General features: G+C 37.9%; 1 protein-coding gene across 6 annotated transcripts in view; it reads right to left on the minus strand.

Moving 5' to 3' along the window:
* Positions 1–19,945, minus strand: part of GREB1L (GREB1 like retinoic acid receptor coactivator) — a 255,559-nt gene that overhangs the window by 206,871 nt on the left and 28,743 nt on the right. The window lies entirely within an intron of this gene.

Raw genomic sequence — 19,945 nt, forward strand, 5'->3', positions numbered from 1 at the left:
CTATTACGAAGTTAAACAGAACATTTCTGTATCCACCAGCTATTTTTAACTGTTGAAAAAAACAACTGCATAGCACTTATTATTGTTCATGTACATTTACAGGCCAAAAAACAGCCTCTTAAATACTACCCAAAGTTCTATTTTATAATGTAATTCTTTCTGCTAAAGTCAAGAACAGGTTAAATGTCAGGCAGAGAATGCCAGAGTAGAGGAGAGCTGCTTTTCTTAAACATAACTTCCCACATGTCCTCAGAGTTTATCTAAAAAAATTGAACATATACAAAAGCTCTTAGCCTTAGACAAAAGAGATGTTTTAAGCTCATTTCTCAAAAATCTCTTAGATGTATGCTCAGAGACAAACTACGAAAACAATAATATTCAATTAATATGAAAAGCAACCTTGGATCAAATATATGGTGATGGAAAGAGAACTGATGCTGTGTGGTGAACCCACAATGTGATATATTGATGAGGTATTACAGAATTGTACACCTGAAATCTATCTAACTTTACTAACAATTGTCACCCCAACAAACTTTAATTTAAAAAAAATAAAAAAGAAAGAAAAGCAGCCTTTTCATTTTTATTTAATGTTGAAAAGGAAGAAATAATCCCTTTGGCATTTTTCAAAGCTGAGCTCGCCACCAGTCCTTACTATGCATGCTGACTGGTCAGCTCAGAGGAGTGGTTACTTGGTGCAGTGGCCCCTGCCCTGCAGTGGCACAAACACGTTCACTGTAGAAATGAGGGACCCATAGAAACTCCGTCCACAGACAGACACACACCCATTTCCCCCAACGGGAATGAAGACCAAGCTTTTTTTTTTCTGGATAGTCTTCTTGTTTATCTGGAGAAAAATCCGTATGGACTATTTTCAGCTAACACAACACAAAATGTCTTATGCACCAAAAATAAATAAAGGAGGGAAGGAAGAAGGAAGGAAGGGAGGGAGGAAGGAAGGAAGGAAATAAGAAAGGAAGGAAGGTACAAAAATATTAAACTGACTTGATAAATTAAAATAATTTTTAACATTTCATGCAGATAGGTTTCAGTTGATTTTGATATTCTTTTCCTGTTATCACAAGGCTGCTAAAACCTATTTCAGACTTTTCCTTCACTTCACTTGAACAATAACTACCCAAATTTAAAAAATGAGAACTTTTGACTCTCATGCTTGATACAGAAATATATTCAAGGGCAATGTTTCTCTTGTTAAAGGTAGGAGTAAGGCAAAAGATATTTGGCTGCTGCAGGAAACAAAAATATTCAGTCTGTGGTTTAAATTAAAACTCATTTTCAGTAATAGATAAGAAAATAGGTAATTTCAATGAAAAACACATGAGAGAGTTGAATCTCAATGTATGATAACAGACAATTACAAATATTTGGGTATGTATTTCAAATGGCAATGAACATTGTACATCATTTTAACAAAAGACTTCCCCTCCGGGAGGTGTTACTATTTAACATTTACAAAGTGTCAATACTGCTTGGAGTGTGCAGCTCTTTAGAACAATGTGTATAAATTCTTGTTCTAAATTCTGGTGTGGGAAAAAAAAATAGCATGTATGACTAATTACATGCTCTATACAATTTCTTTTCTAGTTCTGAAACAAATAAAAAAATTCACACTAAAAAATGTTTCATATAATTAATTTTTTAGAGGGTCAACTCATTTGGAAAACCATGGCACCAACAGGACTTAAAACAACCTAGATAAAATACTTTATCATGTACAATGGAGACACTGCAGAATAATATGATTAGAATTAGATTTATAAAATGCCACTTAAAAATTGGAATTGAGAATCTCTGGCCCAGTTAGTATCCCCCCAAGGTTTAATCCACTTCATGGGATTATTTTGCTCCAACCAGGACCACAACCCCTGAATGGTTTCCTGTTAAACCCTTTCATCCCTTTTATTCAAGGCCAAATCTCTAAAAAAATTAGACAAAAAGCAGTTGGAGGGCTGAGAAACATGGTTAACAGGCTATCTAATATCCAAGAACAGTGATAATTCTCAAATCCATGGCCCAAAGTACTAAGCAAGATTTGCCTAAACTACTATATTTAGACACTCATTTAAGAGTCTAATAAATCTGAGTTCTGGGTTACAAACTTCATCCATCTGAAAATCACGAAACTTTGGGGCAAGTTATTCAACTTGGAGCCTGTTTCCTCATCTGAAAAAATGAGGTTAATCCCACCACACAGGATTGTTATAAAGATTAAGTGGGAGAGCATGTATGTAAAGTGTTTAGTACTCTATTTAGTACATAATAGGGGCTTAGTAAATATTTCTGCTCACATTCCATTTTCAATTCCACAGCTTAAGATTTGACTAGGTATCTACTGTCCATCTTTTGCCTGAACTTACTTGTCTTCTTTCTTGAAAGTTTCACTGTTTCGTTTTACTCCTACAATCAATCTTCAACATGAAAATTAATTCCAAAGGTACCATTTCAACTACACTACTTCCTGCTCAAATTACTTCCTGCTCAACTCCTCCTTCCTGCTCAAGTCTTTCCACTCTACAGAATGAAAAATAAGATCAATTTTTGGCCTGGTCTCACCTCAAGACACAAGCATCTCCTCCCATTACCCCTGAGAATTCATTCTAGTCAAACAGATCTCCTAATCAACTCCAGGGATAGGTGACCCAAGCCCTTGTGTGGGCATATCAGGACAGGCCACCCTCTAAAGCAGTGCTGCTCAAAGTGTGGTTCATGGACCAAAGATGGTTCCTGATCAGAGAAGTACAGCACAACAATTTGACAAAGTAATTTTAGTTTGTTGAATCTAATATTTAAAAATTGGGGATTATATTTTGTATGTCTTTTAAATTTGGATTTTCCTTCTTGTATTTTACAAATTATTAGTCTCCCCCAAACTGGGAAGAAAAACTAGTGCTTCACTATGGACAGTTTGAGAAGCACATTGCTGTACTGTTCTGTCCTGCGCTATTGAGTGGTATGTTCCAAGGCTCCTAGAGCACAGCTAGTCTCTCCTACCCACAATGGAGGGTTTTAAGGTGTCCTGACCACTGAGGGCAACACTAAGCTGGAAAGAGCCTGCTCTATCTCAGGAGCAAACGTAGTCATCTATTACATACTATGTAACAATTTACTATGGCATAGAATTTAATATAAAGTTAATCCATTTGGGGCCCCTTTCAAGGCATTCTCTACATTTTCACTCACTCTTTTAATAAGATTCTTTAGTTAGACAGTAACTTCAGGCAAATGTGCTAGAAGTATCAAAATAAAATATTTAAATAAGTGAACACTGAGGACATTATGAGGAAGTTCTAGTTGATTTGTTCTTTTATCAGCAGTATAGATTCATTAACACTATCTCCTTATCTGTAAGATGACTTTTACCAGTGCCTTCTATGTAAATTATAAACCCCAGTGCCTGGGTACAGAGCCAGGTACAGTAAGCTTCTGTTGCAGATTCTTTTTTTTTTTTTTTTTTAATTGAGGAACAGTGTGTTTTTCCAGCCCATCAGCTTGATGAGCTAACCCAGTAAGGTGCACAAAATTGGCCAATTATTAAAGTGGGTGGCTGGCCAAGTACCTCCTATCTTGATCCAGAAATTTAATTTAAAATAGTGGGTATTTAAACACTGTTTAAACACCAATTATGTTCAAAGAATTATATGAGGAGGTGAGGATATACCAAGATTAATAATACCCAGTGCCGGGACTCTAGGAGCTTACAACCTAGAAGGGGAATAATATAAGTACACAAGTAACTGTTATACAAAGTGACATCCAGTAGGCATTGTGAGAGATTTCTAAATCTCCATTTATATAGAAGTTCAAAGAAGATGATCTCACATCTAACTGGGAGAGTCTGGTCAGGTTTTATGGGATCAGGTGCACTTGAGGGAAGCTTAAGAGGATGGACAGCTAATAGGATGAGATGGAGAATGAAGATATGAGCATGCGATTAGTTACACACACACACACACACACACACACACACACACACACACACACACACACAGTTTGTTGCCCATACATCCTCCTCACAGTCTATGGCAACTGTTTCAAAAACTATTATATCATTTGTAAAAGTTGTAAACTGCTAAGAAAATCCATCTCCTCACCACCGGATTGTATTTTGTGGTTGTTAACTCAAACAGTGAATGTAAGAAATCACATTTCCAACATTAGGAAAAGGACAGTCTACTCATTTATAAGGTTAACAAGGTTCTTTAGTTATAAAATATAAACATCAACTTCTTTAGGTTGATCAGAGTGCAGAAGTCCAAAGGGATATTCCAGAGTGAGAGGTGACAAGCCAGAAGAGAACATGTAAGCATCATCTAGGAATTCTCAGATACTTGGGAGGGGACTGCACTGGGTCACAGACTTAGTTGGGTATTAAAAGGAGGGGACTTTTCCTGCAAGCTGAAGAACATGTGGACAGTTAGGTCACAATAAAATGAAACTACACATCTAATCTCTACCTGACACTTCATCTCAGCAGACCTCCCAAGTTTTCCTTATCTGTTAGCTCCTGACTGACTGCAATTCATGAGCATCCCAATCTGTAAAAGAAACTGAATCTTAAAAAGATTTTTTAAAAAATATTCCAAAAAAAAAAAAGAAAAAAGAAAAATTCCAACAGCTGTTTCTTCACCCTCCATTCCCTAGGAGCCTAAAAATGATACTTTTTTCCATTACAGTTGTCTTAATAGAAAATGTCCTTTTCACTAGGTGAATATTCCTCTTATTTTTTATGTTTTAACCTAGCAAACATCTGTCAATGCAATTGGAAGAACATGGGCTTTTGAGAACCAAATGATGCAAGTTTTCCTGGAGTGCAGGTCACACCTGAGAGAGTACTGGGAGATGAAGCCAATGCATGGAGGGCTTGGAGACTCAACCTAGATGCACATAGGCCTTGGAGTATAATTGTTATTACAATGGATAACATTTATTGAGCGCTAGCTGGGTGTTTCCGGTGGATTGTCTCATTTAATCTTCACACCTTATGACATGAATACACGTATCAATATCATTTTATATAAGAGGAAATTGATGCTGAGAAAAACATATTTAATCACTAACATTTATATGAATAGGTTTCTCCTATTCTCTCAGGACTAAAGGCAGTGATAACTACACCGTCTGGAAGAAGACTAAGAAAGTCAGATTTGTAAGATGCCATTTTGGTGCCCAAATAAAAAAAAAAACAAAGTTAGAGGATTCACGCTTCCAATTTCAAAACTTAATCCAAAGCTGCAGTAATCACAATTGTGTGCTACTGGCATAAAAATAGACATAGAGGTCAATGGAATACAATTGAGGGTCCAAGAGAAAAAAAACCTTACCTTTATGGTCAATTGATTTTTGATAAGGGTGCCTAGATAATTCAATTGGGAAAGAAGAATCTTTTCAGTAAATGGTGCTAAAACAACTAGACATCCACATGCAAAGAACTAAATTGGACCCCTGCCTTATACTATACATAAAAAACGAACTCAAAATGGACCATTGACCTAAATGTAAGAGCTGAAACTATAAAACTCTTATGGGAACATATAAGTGTAAATCTCTGTGATTTGTATTAGGCAATGGTTTCTTAGTCATGACACCAAAAGCACACATGATAAAATAAAAAATCATATAAACTGGACATCATCAAAATTAAAAACATTTATGCCTCAAAGGACAATATCAAGAGAGTCCACAGAACAGGAGAAAACATTTGTAAATCATATATGTGGTAAAAGCCTTGTATCTAGAATATGTAAAGATTTCCAGTAAAGACAGCTGAGTACGTTGATGCTGTGCTCACCTCCTCTCAGGACCACATCAATTACAAGTAAACTACAGAAAACTATCATTGAGCATCTCCTGAAGTCTAGCTGAACCAAATCCCTGCAACTATGCAAATACAGAAGTAGCCACCTCAAGACTGGTAGGAAGGACAGAGACACTGAATGGGCTGGTCCACACCCACATGTGACCACTAAAAATCGGGAGGGATATTTCAGCTGTGGGAGCCCCCTGCGGAGAAGCGAGGCATCCCATCCTCACACTAGGCTCCCCAGCCCAGGGTTCCAGTGACAGTGAGAGAAGTTCCCATAACTCCTGGTTGTGAAAACCAGCAGAAATTGTGGCTGAGTGAGCTGGAGGGCAGCTGCAGGCCCAGCCACTCCTCCTTAAAGGACCCTTGCATGGACTTTCTCACTGAAGGACTCACTCAATCTGAGCTGCAGCGCCAGAGCAGCAGCTCAAAAGGCACCAGGGATATACAGGGAGGAACTGAGTTGTCTGGCTTTAGGACACAGGCTAAAGGGGCAGCTTTCACCCTGACGGAGGAGCTGGCAGAAGCCATTATTTCCTTGTTGAGTCCTACCCCTTCGCAGGATGCAGACATAGGCAGATGCTATATCTGAGTCTCCATCAAAGTGACTATCACCTTTGGTCTACCCCACCCTAGTGATTCCCTGAGACCCTGCCCCACCCAAATTTCACACCCCCTCCACACCCACCCCAGCCACTTCCAGTGTCTTTTCCATACAAACAACCTATCTTAGCTCATGCTGAGGACTTTCCCAAAATCTCTCAAAGGTACACAAAGCTCAAACAAGCAGTATCTGGCTTTGGTGTGTCCTGTACCTCTGGCTGAACAGTCCTAAGCCTGGCACTACCAACAGCTGGCCTCAGTTTGCAGACTGGCTCTTGAGGCACCTCCAAGCCCAGTGCAGGTGGCAGCCATCTGCAGATTGCTTTGTGGTTCATATCAAGTGGCCCCAGGTAGGGCACAGGCTGTGGCTAAACTTGGGTGCAATGGGTCCCCTCCCATGGCACCCCAGGACTACACGCCCAGTGGCCAGCTTTGGACCAAGCCAGAGCATCACCCAGCCGCCTCCAAGGATGAAACACCCCAAGAGCAGACTGGGCAGGCACCAGAGCCCTGCTAAAGCGAACCCTGCTCTGTAGGGTCAGACCCTGCACAACAGCTCCTCCACTGTAGTCCTCACAACCAATCAGCCTGAGGGTCAATCCCTCCCACTGATGTACAAACAACAACCAAGGCTCAACTACAAGAGCACACACACAACTGACACAAAGGAAATACCTGGAGCACCCAGCTCTGGAGACCAGGGATACTGCACCACTGGGTCCCACAGGACACCTACTATATAAGACCACTCTACTAAGACTGGGAGGCATAGCAGCCCTACCTAATACATAGATACAAACACAGGGAGGCAGCCAAAACAGGGAGACAAAGAAATGTCCCAAATGAAAGAACAGAACAAAGCTCCAGAAAAAGAACTAAATAAAATGGAGACAAGCAACCTACCAGAAGCAGAGTTCAAAACACTGGTTATAGGATGCTCAATGATCTCAGGGAGAACTTCAACAAAGAGACAGGAAACACAAAAATGGAGATAGAAAACATTTAAAAAAATTCAGTCAGAAATAAACAATACAATAACTGAAGTGAGGAATACTTTAGAGGGAATTAACAGTAGATTAGAGGAAGCAGAGGATCAAATCAGCAATTGAGAAGATCAGGAAGCATAAAACACCCAATTAGACAGCAAAAAGAAATAAAGAATACAAATAAAGGAGGATAGTTTAAGGGGCCTCTGGGACAACATCAAGTATACCAACATTTTTGTCATATGGGTACCAGAAGAAGAGAGAGAGGAAGGAATTGAAAACTTGTTTGCAAAAATAATGACAGAAAACTTCCCTAACTGGCAAAGGAAATAGACATTCAAGCCCAGAAAGCACAGAGAGACCCAAACAAGATGAACCCAAAGAGACCCACACCGAGACACATCAAAATTAAAATGCCAAAGATTAAAGACAAAGAGGGAATCTTAAAAGCTGCGAGAGAAAAGCAGTTGGTTACCTACAAGGGAGCTCCTATAAGACTGTCAGCTGATTTCTCAGAAACTTTGCAGTCCAGAAGGGACAGGCAGGAAATATTCAAAGTGATGAAAAGAAAGGACCTACAGCCAAGATTACTCTACCCAGCAAAGCTATCATTTAGAATCAAAGGATGGAAAAAGTGCTTCCCAGACAAGAAAAAGTTAAAGGAGTTCCTCACCACCAAACCAGTATTACAAGGAATCGTAGAAGGACTTAAGATGAAAAAAATCAAAACTATAAATCATAAAATGGCAATAACTACATATGTCTCAACAATTACTTTAAATATAAATGGATTAAATGCTCCAATCAAAAGATAGGTTGGCTAAGTGGATAAGAAAACAAGACCCTTACATGTGCTGCCTACAAGAGATGCACTTCAGATTGAAAGGCACACACAGACTGAAAAAGATATTTCCTGAAAATGGAAACAAGCAAACAAACAAACAAAAAGCTATGGTAGCAATACTATACCAGAAAAAAAATAGACTTTAAAATACAGGCTATACCAAGAGGCAAAGAAGAACCCAATAATCCCACTTCTGGGTATTTATCCAAAGAAATCCAAAATGCTACTTTGAGGTGATGAGTGCAATGTTCATTGCAGCATTATTTATAATGGCCAAGAGGCAGCCTGAGTGTCCATCAATGGATGAATGGATAAAGAGTATGTGGTATACATACGAGTATATATACAATGGAATATTACTCGGCCAGGGAAGGGAATGAGTTCTTGCCATCTGCAGCAGCATGGATGGACCTGGAGGGTATTGTGCTGAGTGGAGTGTGTCAGACAGAGAAAGACGGATGTGATGTGATTTCGCTTATATGTGGAATCTGAAGAACAAAATAAACAAACAAACAAACAAACAAAACAGAAACACACTCACAGATACAAAGAACACTTTGATGGTTGCCAGATGGAAGGAGGGTTGGTGGTGAGAAGAAAGGGAAAGGGATTAACAAGTACAAATTGGTTGTTATACGGTAGTCATGGGGGATGTAAGGTATAGCATAAGGAATATAGTCAATAATATTGTAATAACTATGTATGGTGTCAGATGGGTACTAGATTTATTGGGGTGATAGATGGGAGAGGGTTGGGGGGCAGGGTGAAAAAGTGAAGCGATTAATAAATACAAATTGGTAGTTACAAAACAGTCATGGGGATGTAAAGTAAACCATAGAGAATAGTCAACGATATGGTAATAGCTATGTATAGTGCCAGGTAGGTATTAGACTAGTGAGGGAGAGCACTTCTTAAATTATATAAATTTCTAACCACTATGCTGCACACCTGAAATTAATATAAAATAATATTGAGTGTCAAAATAAAGTGTAAAAAAATAAAATCTGGGCAGCCAGATGGCTCAGTTGGTTAGAGTGTGAGCTCTGAACAACAGGGTTGCCAGTTCGATTCCCACATGGGCCAGTGAGCTGCGCCCTCCACAACTAGACTAAAGACAACGAGCTGCCACTGAGCTTCCGAGGGGCAGCCAGATGGCTCAGTTGGTTAGAGCACGAGGCTTCAACAACAAGGTGGTCGGTTCAATTCCCACATGGGATGATGGGTTGCGCCCCCTGCAACTAAGATTGAAAATGGTGACTGGGCTTGGAGCTGAGCTCTGCCCTCCACAACTAGATTGAAGGACAATGGGCCCTGGAGAAACACACTGTTCCCCAATATTCCCCAATAAAAAATATTTTTAAAAAATAATAAAATAAAATAATTTTTCTCAAAAAGAAAAAAAAAAAGAGAATCCTTACAACTCAACAATAAAATGATAACCCAATAAAAAAACGGGAAAGAATTTGAACAGACATTTCTCCAAAGAAGACATACAAATAGCCAAACAGCACATGAAAAAGTGCTCAACGTCTTTAGTCATTATGGAGATGCAAATCAAAACCACCATGAGATACTATTTCATATCCACTAGGATGACTAAAATAAAAAAGACAGAAAATAAAAAGTGTTGGAGAAATTTCAATCCTCATACATTGCTGGTGGAAACCTAAAGTGGTACAGTCACTTTGGAAAATAGCTTGGCAGTTCCTTAAAATGTTAAACGTAGAGTTAGCACATGATCCAGCAAATCCAGTCCTAGAGAAATGAAAATATGCATCCACTTGAAAATTTGCACATGAATGTTCATAGCAGCATTAAGCATTATTTATAGTAGCCAAAAAGATGAAATGATCCAAATGTCCATGAACTAAAGGATAAGAAAAATGTGGTATATCCATACAAGATAATAGTATTTGTATATAAAAAGGAATGAACTACTGATGCATGCTACGACATGGATGAAACTTGAAAACATGAAATGAAAATATGAAATGTCTAGACTAGGTGAATTTTTTATAGTGATAGGAAGTAGACTAGTGACTGCTTAGGGCTGAAGGATTTGGGAGAAAATGGGGGAGGAACTGCTAATGGGTATGGTTTTCTTTCTTTGGGTGATGAAATATTCTAAAATTGACTGTGGTGACATTGCACAACTCTGTGGATATACTAAAAACCACTGTATTGTACATTTTGAATGAGTGAATGTTATGGTATGTGAATTATACCTCAATAAAGCTATTTGTAAAAACAGACCCTTGAGTAACTTAGGAGGTGAAAGGCTGACAGGTATCACACACACAAAGGAGTAGGAAATTGGTGCTCCCTGCTCCGAATGGCAAGTTTTCCTGGTCACCCAGGGACAGAAGAGGGGAGAGAAAAGGAAGGACTTGTCAAGGAAGGAAGGTAACATTAAAAGGTGGACAATCTTTAAAAAGTACCTTTTAAAGTTTTGGTGACAAGGTCTCGGTTGTCATGCCCTTTTTATAGCACAGAGGGAAGTGCAGGAAAGGTTGCAGGAAGCATGTGTTGCTTCTCAGGAACCAACTTGACCTAGGGCTTCCTGAAAGCCTATCATCTAACTTGTTCACTGAGCATGGTGTCCTAAAAAGTTAATTCAGGCTGTGGGTAGCTGATCATTTCAGAAGGACAAAACCCTCTGACTCCCTGCCTCCAGTTACCTGAGTACCTGTTTGTGTCAAGGGTGAAGTATACTTCCTGGATGCTGAGAATTCCTGGACTCCTCTCCAGAATAAACAGTCACTTTCCCACTTGGCCATGTGCTAATCCATTAATACTAATTTAAAAACGCTTAGCTAAGTTTTTGGTTTCAAAGATTTGTCAGCATGTATCCAGTAAAGCACAGCTACAAATCAGTGATGACACATGTCAATACAGACAATTATTTATGATAAACAGTCATTAGAAATTTGAGGCTGCCCAACCGAAGGTGGGAACTATACCTCCATCTGGAAAATTTAAGTGCGGTAAAAACACTGCGAGGTTGCTATGGCATTTCTGCAAGAGAAAACAATATCTAGGTTGTTTTTTTTCCCCCACAGAATTCCTGCCTTTCTTTACTTCATCAAATCATTATATCTGATTTAAAAATAAAGTATGTTCAGTAAAATATCAGAAGCCAAAATGTAAAACGACTAAAAAGGTAATAGTTACAAATGACAGGCTCCCCAAATATGAAATCTTCTGAATTACATTAAAAGAGAATTACGTAAAAGCCAATTTGTTTTGCTCTCAAGTTATTTTATGTTCGTTTAAGATCAAGAGGAATAGGTTTTCTAGGAAATTCTCCTAAGTAAATAATAAAAAATGAAAAAGCTATATGAGTTCTGACAATTAAGTTCGTGAACTTGTTGCAATGATGTTGCTAACCTTTTTTGATATCAGAGGGATTATTCATGATGAATTTGTACCAACTGGACAAACAGTTAACCAAGTTGACTATTTGGAAGTGCTGAAAAGGCTGCGTGAAAAAGTTAGACGACCTGAACTTTTCACCAACAATTCATGGCTCTTGCATCACGACAACGCACCAGCTCACACAGCACTGTCTGTGAGGGAGTTTTTAGCCAGTAAACAAATAACCGTATTGGAACACCCTCCCTACTCACCTGATCTGGCCTCCAATGACTTCTTTCTTTACGCGAAGATAAAGGAAATATTGAAAGGAAAACATTTTGATGACTTTCAGGACATCAAGGGTAATACGACGACAGTTTTGATGGCCATTCCAGAAAAAGAGTTCCAAAATTGCTCAGAAGGGTGACTACGCGCTGGCATCAGTGCATAGCTTCCCAAAGGGAATACTTTGAAGGTGACCATAATGATATTCAGCAGTGGGGTATGTAGCACTTTTTCTAGGATGAGTTCACGAACTTGTCTGACCTCGTATACATAAAGTTATGCATCATATCATTATTTTTAACAGTATAAATTTTGAAACAGCCTAAATATTCTAATATAAGGATATGGTAATTAGTGCATGACACATGTACCCTATGGAATATTATGTAACTGTCAGCAATAATTATGTAGCATATGGAAAATAGTTAGTATGCTGTTTTATAATCAGTGCTAAACTTGTAAATTGTATGTAATAATTATAACTATGCACCAATATATAAATATATAAACAAGAATGGGAAAAGGCAAGCAAAAACATATTATGAAAACGGGATTTTATATATTTTGCAAGATGAAGGGAAAAGAGCTGGGGGAAATACAATTTGTTAATTATACACTCACACTTTCTACTTTATAGGTCTAAATTTGTTGACATTAAAAGTATTCACAGTAAATTTTTAAGTAAACAGAATGTATGATATGTCTGGTCTGATAAAATCATGTTTTCTGGGAATTTTTTGCATGCCAGTAGGTAATTTTTAATGCAAAATTGTTCCTATAATTTATAGGAACCATAAAATACCATAAAATACACTCACCAATATTTTTTAGCAAATTTGTAGTTATGCAGCCATCACTATAATCCCGTTTTAGAATATCTCCATCATCGCAAAAAGTTCCCTCGTGTCTATTTCCAGCCAACCCCCACTCCCATCCCCATTGATTTGCTCTCTATAGATGAAATTGTACTTTTTAACACAAACAAAAGATAAATCACATGTTTATGTGTTCGTATAGAATAAACATGCACCAAAATTTTATGCAGTGGTCCATTTATAGGTAATATTAATTGCATTTTAAAAAATATGTTTTCTGTAGTTTTTAACCAATTAGCATCTATTGCCTATAGAAAAGGGTTTTAGTTTTGCTTTCCTCTTAAAAAAGAATATATGAGAATTTCACATAAATATGGCAGATTATGCAAATGTATTTACTTTCCCTTCCTACCAAAACCCAACTACAAATATAGTTAAGGGTTTTTTAAAGCACAAAATCGTAAGTACAAAAGAGGCCATAAGCAAAGGAAACAGCAATAAAAATTACAAACTGGAAAGCAGATGGTAAGCAGATGACATCACAGAATTGAGAAAGGGGAACCCGAAGTTAAGCTTAGGTGCAACCATTTTATCCAGTGAGCCACACACCTCCCCAAAGGCATCGCCAGCTTAGGTTCCAGGTATAAGGATAAAGGTGAGGCTAAACACAGGAGGATTAACTGAAATTCTCTTTTAGGAATCAGATACGTGCCCAGATCCCTTCCCCAAGTCGAAGCAGACAGCTCTACTTCCCCCATTCTGCAGAAAGCTGGACAGGCACAGGTGAGAGTAGGGGTACCATTCTGCAAACAGGGGGATTAGGTGAACATTTTATGCACTGAAAGCTGAGTCCACCCACCTTCAGACCACTTCTCCAGCTCAGCTTCCACTCCTGTAGAATCAAGACAGGAGTTCAGATTTTTCTCTAGAGAATCTATCCAGTCTAAGAGGGAAGACTTAACATACAGTGAGCATTTCTTAATGAAATGAGCCACACATGGCAAGCCTCACCATGGGATCAGAGCTTATCAGCTTTATGTGACATTGCTCTTAAATAAGAGCAGACAACCAGCATCACCAGAAAACTGAGGAACATCTCAGACATAGAAGATGAAGACCAAAACAAACCAACACAAAGCAACCTGGAGAAAATAGTCTCTGCACAGAGAAAACAGTATTTAAATATTTATTTCATTAACATATTCAGAGATAGAAGAGAATACATAAGACAATCACAGGTAGATATACAAACACATACTTTACTCAAATGACTTGAAAACTTATGTTTACACAAAAAACCTGCACACAAACATTTATACCAGCTTTATTCATAATTACTCAAACTAGAAGCAGTCAGGATCCTCTTCAAAAAGTGAGTGGATAAGCTGTGGTACATCCGTACAGTGGAGTATTATTCAATGATAAAAAGAAACAAGATATCAAACTACAAAAAGATATTCAGGAAACTTAAATGCATATTGTTAAGTGAGAAGCCAGTTTGAAAAGGCTACCTACTGTAATGATTCCAGCTATTTAACAATATGGAAAAGGCAAACCTGCAGAGACAGTAAAAAGATTAGCGGTGCCAGTGGCTTGTGAGGACAGAGGGAAGGATGAATAGGTGGAACACAGGAAATTTTTAGGGCAGTGAAACTATTCTGTGCAATACAGTAACGGTAAGCACATGATATTAAACATTTGTTAAAACCCATAGGACTGTACAACTGAGTGAACCCTAATGTAAACCATGAACTTTTAGTTAATAATAAAGCATCAATATTCATTTATCAAGTGTAACAAATATATTACACTAATAATGCAAGATGTTACTAACAGAAGAAACTATAGAGAATGTACCACAGTAATTTTAAAAGCAGAATACAAAATTACATAAATAATCACGATTATTAAGAAAACACATTTCTGCAAAAAGCTCTGAAGTTGGTGAGATTATAGATTTCCTTTTTCTCTATTTCCCAAACTTTTAAAAATGTTATATTTTATTTAAACAAGAAAGGGGCTTGACGTGATGTGGCAAACTGCATTGTTAATATTACTTTAATAAAAATATTGGATTTGGTAATGTCTTAATGATACTTTTTACCTTACAGGAGATTTAAACCTTGAATACTTATTTTTACAATAAAATATTTGTCAGAAAAATTAGAGAAACACAGAGTTAGTTGTAGATAACATTACTTTATAGGATGTGTGTTCACTTGTATTACTATTACTATTGTAAAATGACTCTTAGGATAGTCTAATGTTCATTAATTTAAAATTTCCAAAACTCTCAAGTTGACTTTTTCTTTAACAAAACATTACTATTGGCATGAAGACAATAAGAGTTTTAAAACATATAATTGATCAGTTTCTGGTCTGAGTGTGGCATATGATTTCTGATTGCCATTTTATTAATTCAAATCTGCACTCTAAAAAAATCATAATTTCTTTATAATACAATGTGACTGCTGTTTTCTCTCAATTATTCTTTTAGTTGGTGTTATGAATTGCTTGAGATTAGTATTCTGACCTAAAAATTCTAAGAACACTTGATGCCAGAACGTTACACCCAGAACATTTTACACTACATGTTCCCAGTGCCGCTGAGTACTAAGAATTCAGGTACTAAGCAAAACTGTGCTAAGTGCTAAATGTAGAATTTTCAATGCTTACTACTAAACTACATGTTTTGAGGAGAATGCTGTTGTAGCCTCAGTATCCCATAATCTACAAGTCTAAATGGTTTCAATACTAAATAAAAAGTCATCTGTTATAACTATTTTATCAGTTTCAACAGAACTCAAGAGTTTTTATTGTATTTTATCAACAGGCCCTAGAGCAAGGAGAATGCTTTTATTTTTCAATAAAAGTGGGTGGGGGAAGTTGGGTTGTGAAGGGCTAGATAATGTCCAGGGACGTGTGGTAAGAAGTGTAGGGTCCAAAGAACTATTAAAGAGCTTCCTTTCTTCCTTTTCTCTCTTTCTTTCCTTTTCTCTCTCCCTCCATCCCCCACTCTCTGTCTTTATCTGTTTCTCTCTTCTTTATTTCTTTTTTTTAATAGAAATAACAGGGATAAACTAGTTCATAAGCTATAGGAATGAAAACAGTTTAGAGGCAAAATGTGATACGAAAAAGGTATCACAAATGGATTCCTTACTCTGAGGAATCAGAAGATGTTGGGATTCAGTATATACTACATGAAGGCCTTCTTTTTTCTCTGTGAAGTAGAAAGCAAGTTCATTTTCAGAGAGCTGGAAAGGGAACAGCGGTGCTAAAAGTTTAGGTGGGACAGCCATTAGAGATATCTAAGGAGGAACCAACTTGGGATCACACAGGACAGAATTTCTAGCAGAGGTGAGAGACCATGAGTGTAGTTTTATTTATCACCAGTTGCCCTAGTTGTGTGAATTTCTCCAGTAAAACTCATCAATTGAGTTTCAAAAGCAGAGAAAAGTAGATGTTTGGAGGGTCAGGTATTGATGAAGGCAAAGAATGTGTCTTGAAAACACTGAGGACTCTAGGGTATGTTTACTATGGAAGAGGTAGTGTTATAGAGGAAGTTAAGAGTAGAAAGATAGGTCAATAGGTGGACTGACCCAACAGCAATAAGTATATAAGAGAGGACAGATACCTACAGGCATTCATGTGTAGTAACCTGACCTAAGAAGAGTTTGAGATAAAACAGTATGGAGGTCAACTGGTCCATTCTTCTGCCACCAAGCAGGACCACCCAACACCTTCCAAAGGGAAGAGATTCTACATTGTCTTTCAAGACCACCAAAAATGGATATTCTTCCACATCAAAAGTCAGGGGAATTTTTCTGTAAAGAACCAGATAGTGAACACGGCAGGCTTTGAGGTCACAATTATACAACAATGTATTATGGCTCAAAGCACCAACAGACAGTATGCAAACAAATGAGAATGGCCATACTCCAATAAAACTTTATTTTCAAAAATACATGTTGGAGGGGCGGCCGGATGGCTGAGTTGGTTAGAGCGTGAGCTCTGAACAACAGGGTTGCTGGTTCGATTCCTACATGGGCCAGTGAGCTGCACCTTCCACAACCAGATTGAAGACAATGAGCTGCCACTGAGCTTCCATGAGGAGTGGCTCAGTTGATTAGAGTGCAAGCTCTCAACAAGGTTGCCGGTTCAAGGGGAACAGGACTTGGAGCTGAGCTGCGCCCTCCACAACTAGATTGAAGGACAGCTACTTGGAGCTGATGGGCCCTGGAAAAACACATTGTTCCCCAATATTCCCCAATAAAATTTTTTAAAAATTGATGGTGGATTGACTTTAGTCCAGGACATTTAGTCTAGACCATTTTCCTTTGGGGGATTTGTTGTTTTTCTACTGATTATGAGAATTTTTTTTTTTTTTTACAGGACTTTATTGGGGAACAGTGTGCACTTCCAGGACTTTTCTTCCAAGTCAAGTTGTCCTTTCAATCTTAGTTGTGGAGGGTGCCATTCAGCTTCAAGTTGTTGTCCTTTCAGTCTTAGTTGCAGGGGACACAGCCCACCATCCCTTGCGGGACTCGAGGAATTGAACAGGCAACCTTGTGGTTGAGAGCCCACTGGCCCATGAGGGAATCTAACTGCCTGAGCCACCGGGCCGGCCCAAGAATGTTTTATATACAAAGAATAGTAACACTCTGTCTATTACACTGCCAATATTTTTTCTTTTGTTTATACTTTTTGCTTTGGATATTTGGGGAAAATATCAAGTTTAAATAAATATGTTCATGTAGTCAAGTCTATCAATCTTTCCCCTTGTTTTTGGCTTTATAATCATGGTGAGAATGATCTTCCCTAAACCAATGTTATACAAATATTTATCTTTTTTTCTCCCTAGAACTGTTAGAGATAGAATGTGTGTGATAGATAAGAACACAGACCCTGGAGCCAGAATGCCTAGGTTTATAGTGCCTGTAGCACTACTCATTATGTTTCTAAGTGTCCATCGCCCTAAAAAAATGGGAGGGGGGAAGATAGCTCCTAATTTTATAGGGCCGCTCCTAGGAATGAGTGAGTAGAATATGTACACTATAATAAAAAGTGCTTAAATCAGGGCTTGACACATAGTACATGCCAAATAAATGTCAACCGTCATTATTTTGTTATCTTTAATTCATCTGGAAATTATTCTGATTGAAAGTGAGGTTGAGATCGAATTCTATTCCCCTCCATTTATTTAAATCCATCTCCCACCACATTTCTCTCCATCTACCTTAGTTTCCTCCCTTCCTTTATGAGATATAACCAACATTTTTAGATTTTTTTCATTGTTGTTACAAGTGTGGTATTTTTTATTTAAAAATTAAAATTGTGCTTATTGAATTTATATATAGTTGACCCCTGAACAACATGGTGGTTAGGGGCGCCAAAGCCCACACAGTCGAAAATTCACGTATAACTTTTGAATCCCCAAAAACCTAAGTTGTCCCTCAGTATCCATGGGGGATTGATTCCAGGACCCCCATGAATAGAAAAATCCATGTATGCTCAAGGCTTCTCTATAAAATGGCGCAGACTGATGCAAACAGTTGGCTCTCTGCATTCACAAATGCCCAACTGCAGGTCAAAAACAGTGCAAGTATGTATTGAAAGAAATCTGCATATAAGGGGACCCATACAGTTCAAACCCATGTTGTTTAAGAACCAACTGTACTTGGCATTTATATAGTTTATTGTTAAATGGTTTACAGTGGCTAAAAGTTCAGGCTAAAAGGTTTATTACTTGTTGTCATCTACAACAGTATGTTATTTTTCTTTTTTTTTTGAATCCATGCGCTAATGGATTAAAGCAAAGGTCCAATGCTTTATGGCCTATGACCCGTGAGGCCTGGCCCTCTGTAGTCCCCTCCAACCTGATGGCCTTGGACTTCTTTCTCAGCTTCTCCCACACGTCAAGCACATACACTCAGAGACTTCACACATTCTGAAGTGCTCTTTCCCCAGTTGTCCTCTAGCTTTGTCTCTCTCTTGCTTTTCACGTCAGCACAGACAGTACCTCCTCAAAAACTTCCTTAAGTCTCCAATATAAATTATGCACTCCCTGTTATTTTTTGCCTTTCTAGCCCTCATTCCAATTGTAAAGTCATACAGTTATATAATTACAGACTAGTGTGTTTATTACTCTCTTCTGGTTGAATATGAATTCATTGAATATTGGTTGAATTAATGAATAGAAAATTGAAATGGTATTACAATTATTACTAGTGAAATAAGAATCTCACTAACATACTCTCCACACATGGGAAATTTAAGGCCACAAATTGAACTGTATGCTTAATTTATGAAAAAAACTGTTAAGATCTTTGCCTAATAAGCATTTGTATACTACTAGATGCTATTACTACATGTTAATTAGTTGTGAGCAGCTAGTGAAATGATCATCTGTGCTGTAGAGAAAACTATACTTTTATGAACATTCCATAATCAAAATTCTTATAAATTCAAAACTAGGCTTCTCCTTTTAGTCTGAATTGAAGTTTTACTAATGTCAGTTAATTCATACATGCATTTATCTATTTAATCATTCATTTAATTATATGTTTATTGATGACCTCCGAGGCATTAAGCCCTGGTGACTGAAAGACAAATTGTACATGATCTGTGCCCTCTGAGAGTTTAGAACCAAGTGAGACACATGCCAACCACTTATTACAACCAAGGAGCAGCGCACACAGAAGTAAATACAGCAGGCTGCTTGTCATCTGGAGAGGTCAGGGATGGCTTTTTGGAAATGATGTGTTTGAGAACTTACTATCCATTTAACTGTCTACAAAGAGAAATATTTGGTGAAATACCTTTAAGAAATTACAAAAGATAGTAAATGTCATTTATATATAACTTCTTATGAAACTCACTTTTCACATTTGTAAAGAACACCTTTATCCATTTTGTCAACTGTCTTCAATGACAACTAGATTTCACTCAACTGTAATGTAGCAGAGGCTGATTAGATGCTCAGCAAATGCATTGCTCTCCCTGGAGACATGGCCAAACAACATCTCCTAGTTCTCACAGTGGAATGTGCCTGATGTGATGGCCAAGAGAGCCAAGCGTTGTGTGCCTTCCCTATACTCTGTCCTCCGTACAGAGCAAACTTGTAGGCTGGAATTTGAAGATGGCAACAGAACAAGATGAAAGGAGCCTGGCTATCTGAGTGACTGCAAGGAGAAGCACGTCACCGTGATGGACTACAATGTGAGTAATTAATTAAACA

This window comes from Rhinolophus sinicus, linkage group LG09 (genome assembly GCF_036562045.2).
Source record: "Rhinolophus sinicus isolate RSC01 linkage group LG09, ASM3656204v1, whole genome shotgun sequence".
NCBI lineage: Eukaryota > Metazoa > Chordata > Mammalia > Chiroptera > Rhinolophidae > Rhinolophus > Rhinolophus sinicus.